Below are 17,340 nucleotides of genomic sequence, written 5' to 3'. Positions count from 1 at the left end.
TACTACTATTTCCCCAATATAGTCTCCCAGACTCTGACTGACCCAAATATGAAGCACAAGATGAAACTGAAAACAATTCCATATTTAAGTAATGTCTTACTCTACTTATCCATTCCTTATCATATGAATCACAAATTATTTATTTAATTTTAAGTGAGGAAAAAAATGCCAACAGAAGATGTTAGCAGTTCAGTACGTCAAAGCAATATCTCAAGGAGCTTTGAAAGCACTGATTTAAAAGCTTTGAAATTGCTGATCTAATTAGTCATTATAATCATGTACTCAAGGAAACAGCTGGATTTTTATTTTCACACTGGATAAGCTTTATTCCACACAAGGGTAAGAATTTCCTTCTATGTGTGAAACATATTATATCACTGTTCTTTTCACTAGGACAAAGTCTATTAATTGCCTCTTGCCTCTTTTAGTTATCACTACATTTCCAAGAGAAAATATGCCAGTATTTTAGTATTAGTATTTTTCCAAGTAACCTTCCTTAGATTTCATGCAACATTTGGAAAGTAAAAGCAGAAAATTATTTTTACAAATGTTGCTGAAAACATAGACATACACACCCAAGGGGCCATTCCACAAAGGTATGTTAAGTAACTCTTAAATAGTCACAGAAAACAAAACACAACAGTTTTGTACACAATTAAAGCCATAAATTTAAGTGAACCCATGACCTTTGATCTATACAATCAGATGGGCTATCCTAGAGAATAGCTGTGGTGTGCATATTGGAGGTGGGAGTAGGCAGAAAGGAAAGGTATGTAAAGATAAACACAAATATAAATACATAGTTGTTTTAAAACATGTCCCCAAGTTCTTTGACAGTCCTTCCATCAAGAAGTGGCATTTATGTTCCCTCCCCTAGAACCTGTCAGGCTTTATAATTGCCTTGACAAATAGAATGTAACACAAGTGACATGGTAATGCTGCAGCTTCTGAGGCTAGGTTAGAAAAGGCTGTGTAGCTTCTGCTGGCATCTCTTGAGACACTTGCTCTGGGAGCCTTCAATCACCATGTGGAAAGACCATATAGATGGATCCCATCAAGGGAGAGAGAGATGCCCACAGACCTCCGGCTGTTTGTATCTTCCCAGGTCAGGTACCAGACATGTGAGTGAAGAGCCTTTGAGCCTACCCCCACCACTATCTGACTGAAATCCAGTGAGAGACACTGAGCAAGAACTGCCTACCTGAGCTCAGTCAAACCTCAGGTTTGTGAACCAAATGAATGTTTATTATTCTTTTTTTTTTTTTTTTGAGGAAGATTGGCTCAGAGCTAACATCTGTTGCTAATCCTCCTCTTTTTGCTTGAGGAAGATTCTCGCTGAGGTAACATCTGTGCCAATCTTCCTCTATTTTATGTGGGATGCCACCACAGCATGGCCTGATGAGAAGTGCTAGGTCTGAGCACAGGATCCAAACCTGCAAACCCTTGGCCACCGAAGCAGAGTGCGCAAACTTAACCACTATGCCACCAGGCTGGCCCCAAAATAAATGTTTCTTATTCTTTTAAGCCGCTGTTAGGATGGCTTGTTACACAGCAACAGAAAGAACAGTGTACAATAAAATTAGCACACATGCTGTATGCAAATATAAAATAATGACTTTTTTTCATGCTACTTAGAATTGTCATAGAACCTCATATAAATTAGATGCCAACCTAATAATAAAAACATATCAGAGGTAGATGCTTACATAACTTAATTTAGTTTCCAACAGTGGAAAAATTATAGTAGCTTGTTTTCTTTATGTTATTACTATCAATAATTGCTATGATTTCAGGGTTCCCATTTCTCCATTTTTGTGACATAGCATCAGAATATAATACTTGAGATCAGAATGCAAGAATATGGTTTATTCTATCTTTTTCTTACTAAAAACACGTTGCTCTTTATTAATCCATCAAAGTTTTTCCCTAAGAAAATGGTATGTTTTCCCTCATTATAATTTCCATTAATTTATTCTATGTAATGTCCTTTCTCCATTGGATTATTGCTTTAAAATGTCTCCTGGTTTCCATGATCATAGTGCTATTTTCCTATATTAAGTGCAATGTAAAAATAGAACTTGGCCTTGTTATATTTTTCTACAGATTCACTGTCACCCTCCTTTAGTTTTATATATAGCCAATCCTCATTTCTAACTCCAGTAAAATGCAAACTTTAAATCCAGATGCTGCATCGCTATTCTTTTGCTATTATTCTTTTTCTCTCATTTGTTTCTTGTTGGTACAATTTAAGATATTGTAAGCACTTAACTTGCTTCCAGGCATTGGGCTGATAAGACGTTTATTTGACACTCAGGGTCTGAAAGCAACAAGGTAACTTTAAGTCTTGTAGCAGTTAGCTTTTACCAAGTAACAAACCACTCCACAAATTAGTGTTTTAAAACAGCAACCATTTACTTAGCTCGTTATTCTGCAGTTGGGTAATTTGGGTTGCCTGAGCTGGGCAGTTCTTTTGGTCTGGGCTGGTGTATCAGACACGCATGCCAGTTGAATTACCTTTTATATAAAATTGATACTTTACCAAATACCTAATTCCTTTTAACAGCTTTTAATTTCCACTTAGTTGGCAGGGCGAAAGCAAAGAAGTCCTCACAGTTAATGAGAGTTGATGACTTGAGACACTTATCTGGATAAACAGAATAATCCATTCAAAAACACGATGGTTGTTAATGAAAGAGAAATACTCAATGATGAATCATCCTAGTGTGAAACCCCTCTTTTTGCTGTTGATTATAAGGCAACATTAAAGAGAGACAAGAAAAAAATAAATTATTGTCTTACGAGTCATTAAATAAATGAATTCTGAAGGGAGGGCTGCTTCTTTTTCAATACTTTACTCCATCCTCTAAAACTTTTCCACCAAATGCCTTGTTCTGTGGTACTTACTGCCAATTTATGTTTTACAGAGATTCTACTGTGATTTGCCCATAGACAGAGAATTCCTCATTAGTCCGGATTTATTCCGCACTAAAGAATTTGCTTTCACACTGTGTTGTGAATTTCTGAGGCAGCAAAACTCATTTGAAAGACATTTGTGTAAAAGCTCAATAAACCTAAAACAATGTTCCTCTTTAGAACATTAAAACTTCTTCTGCTCCAACTTTTACTACTTTGAAGAGAAGGATAATATATTTCTATCTCACAAGTAGATTACAGTTAAAAGCAGAGAACCATCATGCCAAATTTCATTTATTCATATACCATCCTATAAGAGAATTAACTGTACTAACACAATGTTTTTCTATAAATTCTCACTTAAAATCAAATCCTATGTTAATCTTATCCTAAACAATAATGTTTATGAAATCACAAATAAGTTGTTTTATTATTTTCCAATATACATGACCATTAACACCTAATTATTAACAGAAAATAATTATTCTATAAATTTTCTAAGATCACATTATATGACACCCTTAACAGGCATGTTGTATCTTGAAAAACACTAATTGAAATTTTCGCAAATGTTTGAGAACTAAGAACAAGAGTAAATATTCCCTTTCCCTGGTACTACATTCAGTAAGAAAAGTTGTGAAGACGATAGTGGATATTGATGGCAAATTCATAGTAATGGAGATGAAGAGATTATTTTAGTTCTCAGCATCATATTTTTAAAGGATCATGGATAATCTAGAGCATGTTTCTAATCAAAATAAGAAAATTTAGACCAGATCAGGAGTCACAGATTTTCCAGCAACTAAAAATATTCAAGCAGAGGTGGAATGAATAATTGCCAAAAGAGTGTGCATGGACTGCTATATAAGTTCTAGGATTCCTTGTAAGATTTATATTCTGTTATTTTCCCATTGCTTTGGGCCTCTGTAAAATAGCTGCTGTGATTTTTAGTAGAGAAGTTATTAAAGTCCATTATCTGATATATTTCATAGGAAAAAACTTTTCAGGAACCTATTGTGGTTCCTTCTTTAAAAGTTTAATAATAAGATAATTATAATAATTTCCTGAATTATAGTGCTTCAGTTATACAAACATTTGTTTCTTTTTCATATTCTAAATGCAAACTTTTGAGCCAAGTGCCTTACACCAACACATTTATGCTATAAACTTTCTTTAGTTAATTCATTCTCGCTGACAAGCCAGATGCTAGACAACAAAACCTGATAAAACCGTTCTAGCAGTCCAGTAGTAGAAGTTGTACAAATAATTAGATGAGTCACTTGACATCTTTGGAAATGATATAGCTATATCTGAATTATCTCATTCAACAAAACGTATTTTGAATGATGTGTGATACATTATAATAAATAATACATTAAAAGACAATTCCAATTTCAAAAATTTATTTTCAAATTCACATTATTTTTTAATTATAGCAGTGCACTTATTTTAACTAAAGCACAAATCAGTTTCTGTCTTCCTCCAAACTTGTATCCTACACTCCACTTCTCAAAAACAAAAGGGAGAGGGTAAGATTTATGTCAATGTGTTGAGTTTGATGTAAACTAGGTATAATTTTCCAAATTCGTATTGGACTATAGAAGTAAAATATATCTATAGTGGGCTTATACCACTTACTTTTTACTTCAGACCAAGTGGGTACTGGTGAACCAAAATAAGTTAATTGAATATGGTGTGTCCATATATATGTGCGTGTATGAAAATTGCATTTCAGACAGAAAATTCAAGGTTACACTTATTTAACAAACACAGAAACATCTAAATTAAGCCAGAATAACCTAGAAAAGAAAACACTTTGAATTTTGAATATACTGTGATAAAATATTTTAATTACTCAATAAACAACTGATCAATAAGTAAGTCATGCTCTTAGTTCTGAAGTGAACTTGGTATAACTTTGCATATCCTTTAATAAATAATTCATCTCTCTTCTAAAAACAAACACACAAAGTGTAGGACTGTAAGAAATTTACTATATTTTATTTATTATTACCTCACTTTATTCCCTTTTTATCAGATGTGACATTGAATGTTACTAAAGTTGGAAAACTGTTTCTTTTAAGTCAATCTATCTAGCCAGCATTAATCCAAAAGAAAGCAAATTTCAAGTTATGTGTCACTTATAATTGCTTTTGAAATAAGCCAAGTAATTCATAACAGAGCTTTTAGGCAGTTAGCACAAACTGTGATTCAAATATTTCTTCTAAATTGCAAATTATTTAAATTCCAAATATTTATAATATATGTTGTAATGTCTTTGAATAAATACTTCTTTCAATGTTCTAAAATTAGATGGAAGTGATGGTTGTACAACTCTATATATACTAAAAACCATTCAATTTTACAATTTAAATGGGTGAATTATCGGGTATGTGAATTATACCTCAATAAAGTTTTAAGCATTTGTTTCTCACATCTGATGTATTCTCCCAAAGCGTTTTAGCCCCCTTGCCATTGCTCATAGTTATATCTTTGTTTATTGTCTCCCACTTAGGTAGCCCACTTTGTACATGTCTTTATTATTAATGCCCATATAGACTTTTTGTAATTATGTGTTTAATATCTATTTTCCTTCCTAAGTGTATAAGAGCATTTGACAGTAGAGTTTGCGGTTTATTTTTATATTCTTAATACTTAGCATGGTGAATGATACATAATAAATATTTGTTGAACAAATTAATTCACTCATATATTAGGGAGTTAAGAACAGAAAATATCAATTTTCATTTGATAACTTTAAAAATGGAAATACAAAGTTACTACATATAGTACCAAAAAGACAGAAGCCAAATACTGAATGTATGAATAGGCTTCAAGTTACCTGGATAGAAACTTACACATTCCGCACTAGCATGACTCCACGTTCAACATACTCCTCATCCCAAGTTCACCACTAAATATGCCAGATCAATTATCTGTGAAAACCTAGCTCTTGTTGCAATGAAAATCTGGAGAAAAAAATTATAGCAATCAAAATTATATTCATAGCCCTGCCAACTTACTTTTGTGTCTCTCATGAGAAACACTCTATGATTATACTGATAATTTCTCTATATCACCTCCCAAAGTTTGGCAGAATTGTTAGATGAGCAATAACATATACCTAAAATTTCAAGTCAGAGAAAAAAAATTAGTGAAGCTATAAAACAAAATAAATGGGCTAATAATCTGTTAATAAGATAACAGTTGAATAAAAATTCTTATTTTTCTTTATAATGTGACATTTAATTTATAGTATGGACTATGAGGCTATTTGATATGCTGTTAAAAAGTTCTTATGGTCATGATAATATGTTTCATTGAAACATACTGACATAATTGGCAAATTTAAGACATTCTTTTGAAAGAAAATGCATTTAATTTTAAATTTAGTTTTTAAAAAAATCAGTACTTTAGATTACTACTGACCAATAAAAATGGCAAGCAATAGGATATATTGGAGTATATGAGGAAGCCATTTGGTATAAACCTAATTCCACCTGACTTTGTTTTTTCCAAAAGAGCCTGACTGTGGCTATTGAGCACGCATTGTAAATCTGCTTTAAAACATTTACTATGGCAAGAACAAATGGCCTTAAGATAAAGGTGCAGCTCCCCCTCCAAACATTGGCATCTGGTTAAAGATTAAACATCTTTCCTTAGGCTGGGAACTAATTGCAATGCTCATCTGTGACCACCCAGCTCGAGGCAACAGACCTGCCACCCTGCTGTGTTCACCTTCACCGAGACGGCAGGCCTATCTGCTGTTTCCATCAATCGCTGTGCTGACAGAGCAGCCTCGTGACTATCGTAAAAGGAACATTTCAATCATATGTGAAACATCCTCTTTGAGGGTATATAACCACCCTGTATACCCCCACTTCTTTGGAGTGCTCTGTTCCTTTGTGGAAAGACTCTCCTGGGTTATAATCCTCAGATTTCACCTCAGAAAAAGTCACCCAAATTTTCATTTATAGATTGGTTATGGATTATTTTTGTGAACACTACAATTTCAGATATTTGCAAAATTTGTTGATTCCATCAGGTCAATTTATATATCTCTTAAAAAATCACCGAAATGCCACTCTTTTCCAATTGAAATCCAGCCACCTCTTAAACAAGAAAAGGAAACTGAAACTCACAGCAAAGTGGCTGTAAAACAGTGAAACCCAGCTATATAATAACTCAGTATTAAGAGATTTTGCTATTCCATAATCCAAAATATTGTACAAAACATGGTTCTATACACTAAAACTATACTCTTACATGATTATGATTTATGATTTACTATTGCATAACATTGCTATTCTATAACTATAGAATTACACATGTTGCCTACTATATTATGACCATGGTGAAGAACTCAAGCGCCCCCAAAAAGTCTCAACCCAAATGAAAGAAAAGTTGAATAAATTTTTATAGACCAACAGTAAAATTTTTAAAAGACTCAGATAAAAAAATCTGCATTGCAAACAGTCCCTTGGAATACTAATTGTTTGATATGACAATTAGGTACTTTAACACACTGCTATAACATTTTTACTGATAGCAATATAGAAAATCAATGCATTGATAAAAATTTTTATGTAAAAATCTCGTGTTCCTAAAATGTCTATAACATTTTAGTTAATCAGTATTTAAAAAAAAAATGAAAAAAACAGAGAAATTAATTTCTTTTTAACCAATATGTATTCCATGTTAAGTGTTTTTACTTAAAATGCCACATCAGGTCATTTTCAAGAAAAACACAATACAAAATTTATATAACCTTTTCTATTTTATCAGCAAGAAAGAAATTCTTGCCAACACTCCGCTTGGAGGGGACTTCTAACTCTGAATCATTGGCAGGTGCTAATTGGCAAAAAAGAAGGCAGTTCGCAGTAAACACCTTTCTCCATACAGAAAGTGTTGGGCTGTAAAAACCAAGTTCTTTGAGCTTTATTGGCTGTTCAACAAATAGTCTTTTAATGGTAACAAATGCTTAGCTCTGTGTTAGCATAAAGGAAAATTATTTGTTAACTGTTCATGTGGTTTCACTGGCTTAGTTGCATGTTTGGTTTTATTACTCATATGAAAAATAATCTAAACAGTTCAATACTTTAGGAAGTTAAAAGTTTTTGTTTGGACAATTATTCATCTCACTGAACTACAAAAGGACCCAGGGTACAGGAACAGTTTTATATTTATCATGCAGTGAAAAAGTGCACCCCGTGTAGAATTACAAGGATCTAACTTCATTGAAAGTTTCTGTGACGTCGTAAACCAAAAGGCTGAAAACTAGAATTCTTAAAATCCTGATATGAAAAGGTAAAGACTTCTATTACCTCAATATGCTCTGTAATCTAATCTGTACATTAATTGTTTCTTAAATGACCCATTTCCTACTCTCATATCAAAATTTGTAAATTATAAAATATTCAGAAAAAGCTTAGTATTTCATTTAGCAATCAGTAATAACCAATTTAAAAACTCATTCCAGTAGGAAATTAACTATTTTCCTCCCTTAGAAATAAAGCAAAATCATATTAAAATTTATGACATCAGTGAAAACATCTATTAAAATACACATATAATTTAGAACAACTTAATCGGGATCTAACTTTTGCAAAATATTAGGCAGTCATGATGGTAATAAATCCCGAAGTTACTCCAAGTTAATAAGTATGTGTCTGTTCAGAGCCACAAACCCTCCTGTGGAGCTTGGGTATTTTATAAGCAACAGCTTCTTATAAGGAAACTTAGCTACCATTTCCTATCAGCTGGGACACAGCTTGAGCTTAACTATGCAAGTTAGCTCAGTGAATTTAACCTCTACCAGACACAGAAATCCTCTTGGTGAAGGAGCCTTCATAGATGGGTAATAATATCCTAGGAAGCAATGGAAATTCTGAATATACCACGTTAATATTCACAATAGTTTGTATCCTAGTCCAAGGCTCTCATAGATTTGCAGATGCATTTTAAGGGCAGAGGAGCTATAAATAAAAGGTTTAAGAATTATTTTCAAACAAAAATCAGTGTGCAATATCTGGAAGCTTAACACAGAGGCAGGGAGAGTTGTAGCCTTGTGACTGAGATGAAGACTGCAGTGTGGCTTTGACAGATGGGTCTCACGGCACAGCCTTATCAGAGCACACAGTCCAGCATATTGCCCCAGCCTGTGGTGGGTGAGCTCAGCCTCCTCATTAGCACCCAGTCTGAAGCCATAGCACGGAGGTGGCACATGGGCAACTGTATCCAAAGCAATAGGAGGCTGGCAGTGCAGTGGTAAGTGCAAACACAAACATCGGTCCCTTGGTCACAGTGCATGGATACCACAGTTGATGAAGGCGAACTCTAAATGTGCGTGTATGAAGGATTACATGTGTCAGCCAAGCTACAGTTCCAAATAGGAACACTTCATGGCTTTGGGCTAGGCTGGCAGATGCTGAAGGGTTAGTTCTTAACTTTCTGCCTCAAATAGCTGCTTTGTATGATTATAGTTCTAACTGAAATAATGCTAATATAAATTCACTCTTCTTTAAGTAACTGTCAAAACAAAACCTCAAGGGGCAGGCCAGGTGGCGCAGCGGTTGGTTAAATGCACGCATTCCGCTTCGGCCGCCTGGGGTTCGCCAATTCCGATCCCAGGTGCAGACATGGCGCTGCTTGGCAAGCCATGCTGTGGTAGGTGTCCCACATATAAAGTAGAGGAAGATGGGCACGGATGCTGGCTCAGGGCCAGTCTTCCTCAGCAAAAAAAAAGGAGGATTGGCAGCAGTTAGCTCAGGGCTAATCTTCCTCAAAAAATAAAATAATATAAAATAAAAAATTTAAAAAAATTTAAAAAAAAAACCTCACAAAATAACCTTATTTGTAGACAGACTAGAATAGCAGCTTGGGAAGTAGCTCGAAAGAGAGAAAATATTTGCGTTAATTCATGAGAATGCATTACCATTGTCTGTTAAATGAATACATTCTACGAGATTCAAAGTCTATTTTTATGCTGCTTATTTGGGATTAAGGCAATTTTATATAATATAAATATAATTTTAAAGAAGAAATCTTTTAAAAGGGAAATCTATATGAAATGACAAAATTTACCAGAACCTGCAAGTAATTTTAGGGACTGTGGAAAGATAATCAGATTAAGAGAAGACTGAAGAATTTCCTGGTCATTGCATAGAATTGTACTTAATAGTATTCTTCTAATGATGAGTAATTCTTTTAATTTTTAAAATATAAAATATACTAAGCAAAATCACTCATTTAATATGCGATGTATGAACTATAAGGTAGATATAATCTAATTATACTTTCACATTAACTAGTGAAAAAATAACATAAACTTCTAGGCAGCATTTCCTCATCTGAAGAATGCAATAATTCTACCCTAACTATACTTATGTTTTCTAATAAACATAAAATTATTAAAATTAAATAGCTTTCTCATGTGCTGGAGTTCTCATCAAAAAGGGATTTTTTCAACTATGAATCACTGCTCTGAGATATCAAACATGTGAAAATCAGGTTGCAAACTATAAATGTCAAGTTGTGACATCTTAGTATTAGGCCTTAATTCAACGTCGGTTTATTGAGAAATATCTTCAATGTGAAGAGAACCAGAGATTATGTGAAATTTGGACAGAATATGGAAAAGTAACATTACTTATTTGATCCAATTTGAGAGAGGTCAAGATATGCCCTCCTGCCAAGGGGCCCTGCTGAGGGGCCTGAATTCTGACATTAACGCTCCTTTGAGAGCATGCAGTTGTTACAATAAAAGTATTTTCTGGCATATCGTTAACCCAGTAGTTCAAATTTCTCAAAAACATTAATTATCCAGTCACTCAGCAGTGCACTGAGGTAATGAAACTTTAGATGGGTTGATTTTACATTACTAGGGGACTGGGAAGAATGTGGGGGGACATATATTAAGCTGACGGACTAAGCATGCGAGAGGCAAGATGATATGGACTCTAGGTGAAAGGCAGTGATCTTCAGAGACCTGGATGTTGGGCCAGGGTGGAGTTACTGGAAACTCTCCTCTCTGGGTTTCCTGTGCTTTTCAATCTCTTACATTTCTCCCCATAAACACAATCATTCAGTATCGTCTTTCCCTAGGATTCCACCCACCATCTTCTCCTGTTCTCCCTCTTAAGTAATCTCTTTGAGTGATATCTATAGTGTTCTGCTCCTCCTACATGACCAGTAGTTCTTGTGTGTTGAATTTATGGAAGGATAAAATGAAGCAAAATGTAGGTAGATATATCTTAACCTTTGAAAAAAGTCCAAGTCTCCAAACTATGTATGTAAAGTTATTATTTTTAGGAACTTTTTCAAAAATTATACATGTTGAAATATAAAATATATATGGCATATATGAAACATATGCCTATAATCTATGTTTTTGGGAAACCAAAGATGAACTTTTTCTTCCCTCTACTATTATAAGGGATATGTGATTTTATTCTCATTGAACCAAAAGAAGAAAATCAGAGTACAAATAGTTTAATAAGGAAAAATCCAAGATAAAAATACAAAAGGAATAGATATCATTTGGTCTGAATGGAAGAAGAATATATAAAAGCCTTAAAAAAATATTTGTAGACCATCTGGATCAACTAAATGAGTTATAAGATAATACTTTATGGAACATGCTTAAAAGAGAATATCATACAGCTGTTAAAAAGAATGAAGCAGAAATAATAGAGAATAATTTTCACAATAAATTATTAAAAGCATAAAGCAAAACATATTTGCCACAAATGTTTTGTTGAATCTAGAAAGTCTAAATCTTTTCCATTGCCATATATAATTTTTAATGTAGTCAAATTTGCTATCTTTTTTGCAATTACTTTTACAATTTCTAAGAATAGCAAATCTTGTGTTCTCCATATTTGAAAATAAATGTTTGTGTGTGTGTATAAAAATTAAAAAGCATATTGCAGTATAGACTGAATAGTATGCTACCTTTGCTGTAAAAATTTTAAAAGGGATTAATATACACTTAGTGTGCTGTGAGACTGGAATGTTTTTGGAAAGCAAGAAATAGAATTAGAGTTTTTCTAAGGAGGGAGATTGAGGGATGGTGGTCAGGAATGGAAACAGAACTATTTGGACTCTAGAGTGTATGCTATTCCTTTTTTTTTTTTTAACCATACAGGTATTATTTCTTCAAAAACAGTTTCAATTTTTAAAATTATAATACTATAATGTTTATATTTTTCTACCATTTATCTATCTATACCATTAATGGGTATTATTCTATTTAAAATTATGTCAAAAGTTTAAAAATCATGGAACAATAATATTTAAATAGTACACTGACTTATAGCACTCGAGACCTGACCATTGCTTCCATTCCTAGGTATCATCATAGGTAACCACAGAATGTAGAGGACAGTGCTAGAGCGAGTATTTACAAAAATAAAGAGGGGCTTCCAATTTCTCCACATCCTTTCCAACACTTATTGTTAGCTGTCTTTTTTATTATAACCATCCTAGTGAATATGAAATGCTATTTCATTGTGGTCTTAATTTGCATTTCTCTAAAAAGTAATGATGTTGAGTATTTTTCATGTGCTTATTATCACTTTGTATTTCTTCTTTGGACAAATGTCTTTTCAGATCCTTTCATAAAATGATGTGGCTTTTCAGCAAACAGTATGGTATTTCTTCAAAAAGTTAAACATAATGATATCATATGATCCAGCAATTCTACCTCTAGGTATATATGTAACCAAGAGAAATAAAAACATATGAAAATCTTGTACACGAATATTCATAGTAGAATTACTCATAGTAGCCAAAGGTAGAGACAACCCAAATGTCCATGAACTGATGGACAAATGGGTAAATAAAACATGGTAAATCCATACAATAGAAAAGTATGCAACCATAAAAAGGAATGAATTACTACAAACATGGATGAACCTTAAAAACATTATGTCACATGCAAGAAGCCAGTTACAAAAGACTAAGTATTGTATGATTCCACTTTTATGAAAGTTCCAAAATAGGCAAATCCATAGAGGCTGAAAGTAGATTGGTGGTTGTCTAGGGCTGAGAGAATGGAGGTAAGTGGGGAGTGACTGCTAATGGGCACAAGATTTCTTTTGGGAGTGATGAAAATGTTCTAAAATTATGGAGATGGTTGCCCAACTCTATGAATATACTAAATGCTATTGAAATGTACACTTTAAATGGGAAGATTGTAACGTGTGAATTGTATCTCAATAGAACTTTTTTTAAACAAGAGAGACAATAGAGTCCACTTTCTTTAAAAATCTTAGACTCTACATATTTCCAAATCATTTATGTTTCTTTTATTATGAAAGACTACTATGAGTACTGGAAAAACAAGCAAATAACTCTGGCCAAGTATGAATCTTTGTTTCTTCAAATTTTGGTTTATATATTCAACAAACATTTCTGAGGTGCTTACCATAGAATGATTAATACAAAGCAGGATTAGAGATATGAAGTTGACAGAGAAAATGTTTGTACACTGTGTGAGAGAGACAAGATGAGTCTTAGATTAGTGGCACTGAATTCTATAAATTTATCCCCAAATGTGGATATAGTAGTGGGAATAGAAGTATTTAACCAGAAAAGATGAGACCCCAAGTAGACCTTGATGGTTTCATAGGAAGTTAGCCAAGTAAAAGATTATGATATATTTCTGAAACTCACCCTTCCCTTCCCCACACCCTTGACGAGGGATTTGCCCTTGACAGGCATACTGTTATTATTAGACCCTCTCTGCTGGCTGCAATTGACCAGACCATAAATAAACCCCTGACCCAAACTGCTCCAGATGCTCTCTCCTAGGCATTATGAATTTGGACTTAATCAGTCTAGATAGGTTTAACTTGAACCTTGGGATGTAACTTCAGGAATTATCGGTCTGCCATCTCCCATTGTCTATATGTAGAGGCCAAGAAAGCCAAGCTGGGAAGGTGGATAAAAGAAATGATACCCCAAGAGAAGGAGTTATAAGAAATGAAAAGCAAGTACTACTGGGTTACTGATGACTTTTTCATTCCTTCTTTCAAGCCTAATGGACTTGCATTTTGTAAAATATTCCAGTATTCTTCCAATCAAATTACCCTTCTGCTTCAGCAGAAAAATATAAAAAAGGGATACAAAGAATGTGAGGGAGCCAGAAGTGTGTAGTCCAGTCAGAGGAACGGGCTTGCGCAAGGGCACAGAAATGTGAGATTCAGACAGTATTCTATGTATTTGAATATAAATTCTTGCTTTTAACATTATTTATTTGCTACATAACTATATAACTATTCATGGTCAAATATATATTCTCAGAGAAAATCGGACAAAATCATTGAATTCATAGTAAATTGTTTACCACATGGCAACCTCCAAATATTGATGGGGATGAAGAGAAATCAAGGGGAAGCAATGTCTACTTCACTGGTAATTCTTATTCCCATCCCTTTCCTAAAAATCCAAGCTATTGCACGGGATAGTGATACTTTCCAGTTTTTTGTCTTGAATAGTTATGTCACAGAAGATATATTTGTAACTAGAAAGAAGTAAAGGATAGTCAATAGCAGAATTTAATCCTCTGGATTAGAAATCTAAGCCAAAAATCCATCTAAATTTATGATTCAGGATATTTTTTCCAAAGTCCAGAGCTAAGAATAAACTTGATATTTAACTCACATACATATAGCAGAAATTCAAATTTAAAAGGATTCAGGGATCTTGTCAAGATGGTGGCATAGGCAGACTCTGAATTCATCTCCTCCCTTGAACACAACCAGGTTACAACTATTTTTGGAAAAATTACCCTGTATAGAAAACTGAAAACTGGATAAAAAGAACCCCTACACACAAGGGACAGTCTTGACTAAGGTGGAAGAAGTAGAAATTCCTTCTGGAGAGAAAAAAAGCCACCTTTAGGAGCAGCAGAGTTTCTCAGTTGGCCAGGTGGGAGCCACCCTAAGTTACTCAGCCTTCCCTGAAGAGGTGAGGTCCTGAGCAGGGGTGCAATACTGCTATAAGCATCCTTGAGACTCAGCACAACTGAGACGAGGGTCTTACTATCTGGCTTTGCTGGCTATTAACTGCAGTGGGGAATACCCCAGAAAAACTATTGGACTAAAGCTGGAAAGACCGGGGTCTTAAAGGGCCCGTGCATAAACTCACCGATCTCAGCAAGCTAAAATCACCAGAGAGAAAGCTGACAGTCCTTTGGTGAAAAGAGACTCATGTGGTAGGCTCTGGGTGCATCTTGGTGAGAGGACAGACCTCTCTGGAGACTGAGATATTGCTCGTGGCCACTGTTGTCACCTAGTCCAGGCCTGCTGGCACTGACAGGCAGATTCCATTGAAGTTCTTCCCCTGGGCTGTTAGCCCAGGCGTCTGCCACACCCACTGGAGTGCAGAGTTAATCTAGTTCAGCTAGGGAATGCAGCTGCCCACACTAGGGACCTGGCACACCCAACAGCAAGCCCTCAGACTACTTGTCTTGGCCTGCCTTGACTGGGTGCCTTGATCCTCCACAGGCAGGCAAGCATGTCCACCTCAGCGGGGCAGGGCCTGTGTGAGGACCAAGTGAACTGTGGGGGGCATTGCTGGAGGGCAGGCACTCTCCAGTGGGGCATTGGGGTATGCTCCAGGGGGTTGGTAGGTGTGCATGGACCAGGACTGTGTTGACAGTATGTGGTCCTGTATGGGGTGAGTCTTAGCAGCAGCAGAAGACCTGTACTTCACAAATAGCCATAAAACGGATCAGCTCCAGCTTCCAAAGCCTGAAACAATTGAGTGCTCCCATGCTGAGGGCCAGCCCCACTCAGCTGCACTCCTAAGAGAATTGACAACAGCCTTGCAGGCCTGAGGCCTATAGCAACTGTCTTACAGTTGAGCCCTTGAACCCCTGACCCTAGCAACCAGCTATACTGGGTACTTACCCAATTAACAGGAAAACTGCAACAGGAGTGTGGTGTCAGACCTTGTAAGCAATGGTGCTGAGTCTCCCCAAACCAGGTTTACAAACAGCTGGCCAGGGAAGGAAAGACTAGACTCCCTGGGTACCTGCATTAAGAGCAACCCTGCAACAGCAGGACACAAGTAGGCCACAAAGGGGTCACTTCTGAATCATGTGGACTGGTGACAAGAGGGAAGCACACTGCTGGCCCTCGAAAAGCATCTCTTACATAAGGTCTCCAAGATGAGGAGACATAGCTGACTCACCTAATACATAGATATAAGTGCAGAGAAAGAGGCATAATGAGGAGACAAAGGAATATATTCCAAGCAAGGGAACAGGACAAAACCCCAGAAAAAGGACTAAGGAAACAGAAATAAGCAACCTACCCAACAAAGAGTTAAAAAAAAACTCATAAGGATGCTCACAGATATTGGGAGAAGACTGGATGAACACAGTGAGCTCATCAGCAAAGAACTGGAAAATATAAAAAAGAACCAATCAAAAATGAAGACTACAATACTGGAAATGAAAAATTCACTAGAGGGACTCAATAGGAGAGTAGAGGATACAGAAGAACAGATCAGTGAGCTACATGAAAGACTAGAGGAAATCACCCAAGCTGAACAGAAAAAAGAAAAAAGAATTAGACAGAATGAGAACAGTCTAAGAGAAGTCTGGAACAACATCAAGCATGCCAACATTCGCATTATAGGTGTGCCAGAAGGAGAAGAGAGAGACAAAGGGGCAGAAAATTTATTTGAAGAAATAATAGATGAAAATTTTCCTAACCTTAGGAAGGAAACAGACATCTAAGTACAAGAAGCACAGAGAGCTCCAAACAAGATAACCCCAAAGAGGACCAGAGTGAGACACATTATAATTAAGATGTCCAAAATTAAAGATAAAGAGAGAATCCTAAAAGCAGCAAGAGAACGGTAACAAGTAACATACAAAGGAAAGCCCATAAGGCTGTCAGTGGACTTCTCAGCTGAAATCCTACAAGCAAGAAGAGAATAGCATGACATATTTAAAGTGCTGAAAGGAGAAAAAAACCTACAGACAAGAATACCGTATCCATCAAGGTTGTCATTCAGAATGGAAGGAGAGATAAAGATCTTCCCAGACCAGCAAAAATTGAAGGAGTTTATCACCAAGAACCCAGTTCTATAAGAAATGCTGAAGGGACTTATTTAAGTGGAAAAGCAATGACCACAAATAGAGATAAAAATTTATCAAACCCCCCCTCCCCCAAAAAAAACAGGCAATAAAATCCCTGGTAAAGGTAAAAATACAGTAAAGTTAGCAGATCAACCACCTGTGAAGATACAATGAAGGTTAAAAGACAAAAGTACTAAAATTACCCATTTCGATGAAAAGACGGTAATGGATAGACACACACAAAACAAGAGATTAGATATGAATTCAGAAACATAAAATGTATGAGGGGGGAGTGAAAAAGTAGAGCTTTTAGAAAGAGGTCAAGCTAAAGAGTC

At 35.3% G+C, this 17,340-nt stretch overlaps 1 long non-coding RNA gene across 3 annotated transcripts in view; it reads right to left on the bottom strand.

The window, feature by feature from the left end:
* The window catches only part of LOC138923729 (uncharacterized), a 78,457-nt gene extending 63,176 nt beyond the window's left edge, over window positions 1-15,281 (bottom strand). For 2 of the 3 annotated variants that reach the window (XR_011437789.1, XR_011437790.1), the window contains exon 1: window positions 15,064-15,268. This is a non-coding gene — a long non-coding RNA (uncharacterized lncRNA). Of the gene's footprint in view, window positions 1-15,063 lie in introns of all 3 variants that reach the window. The other variant, XR_011437791.1, reaches the window with a different exon arrangement.
* Between the last annotated feature and the right edge of the window lie 2,059 nt (window positions 15,282-17,340).

Source organism: Equus caballus, chromosome 4, assembly GCF_041296265.1.
Source record: "Equus caballus isolate H_3958 breed thoroughbred chromosome 4, TB-T2T, whole genome shotgun sequence".
Taxonomy (NCBI): domain Eukaryota; kingdom Metazoa; phylum Chordata; class Mammalia; order Perissodactyla; family Equidae; genus Equus; species Equus caballus.
Note: the sequence above shows the minus strand (reverse complement) of the source record. Positions and strands in the feature narration are given on the sequence as shown.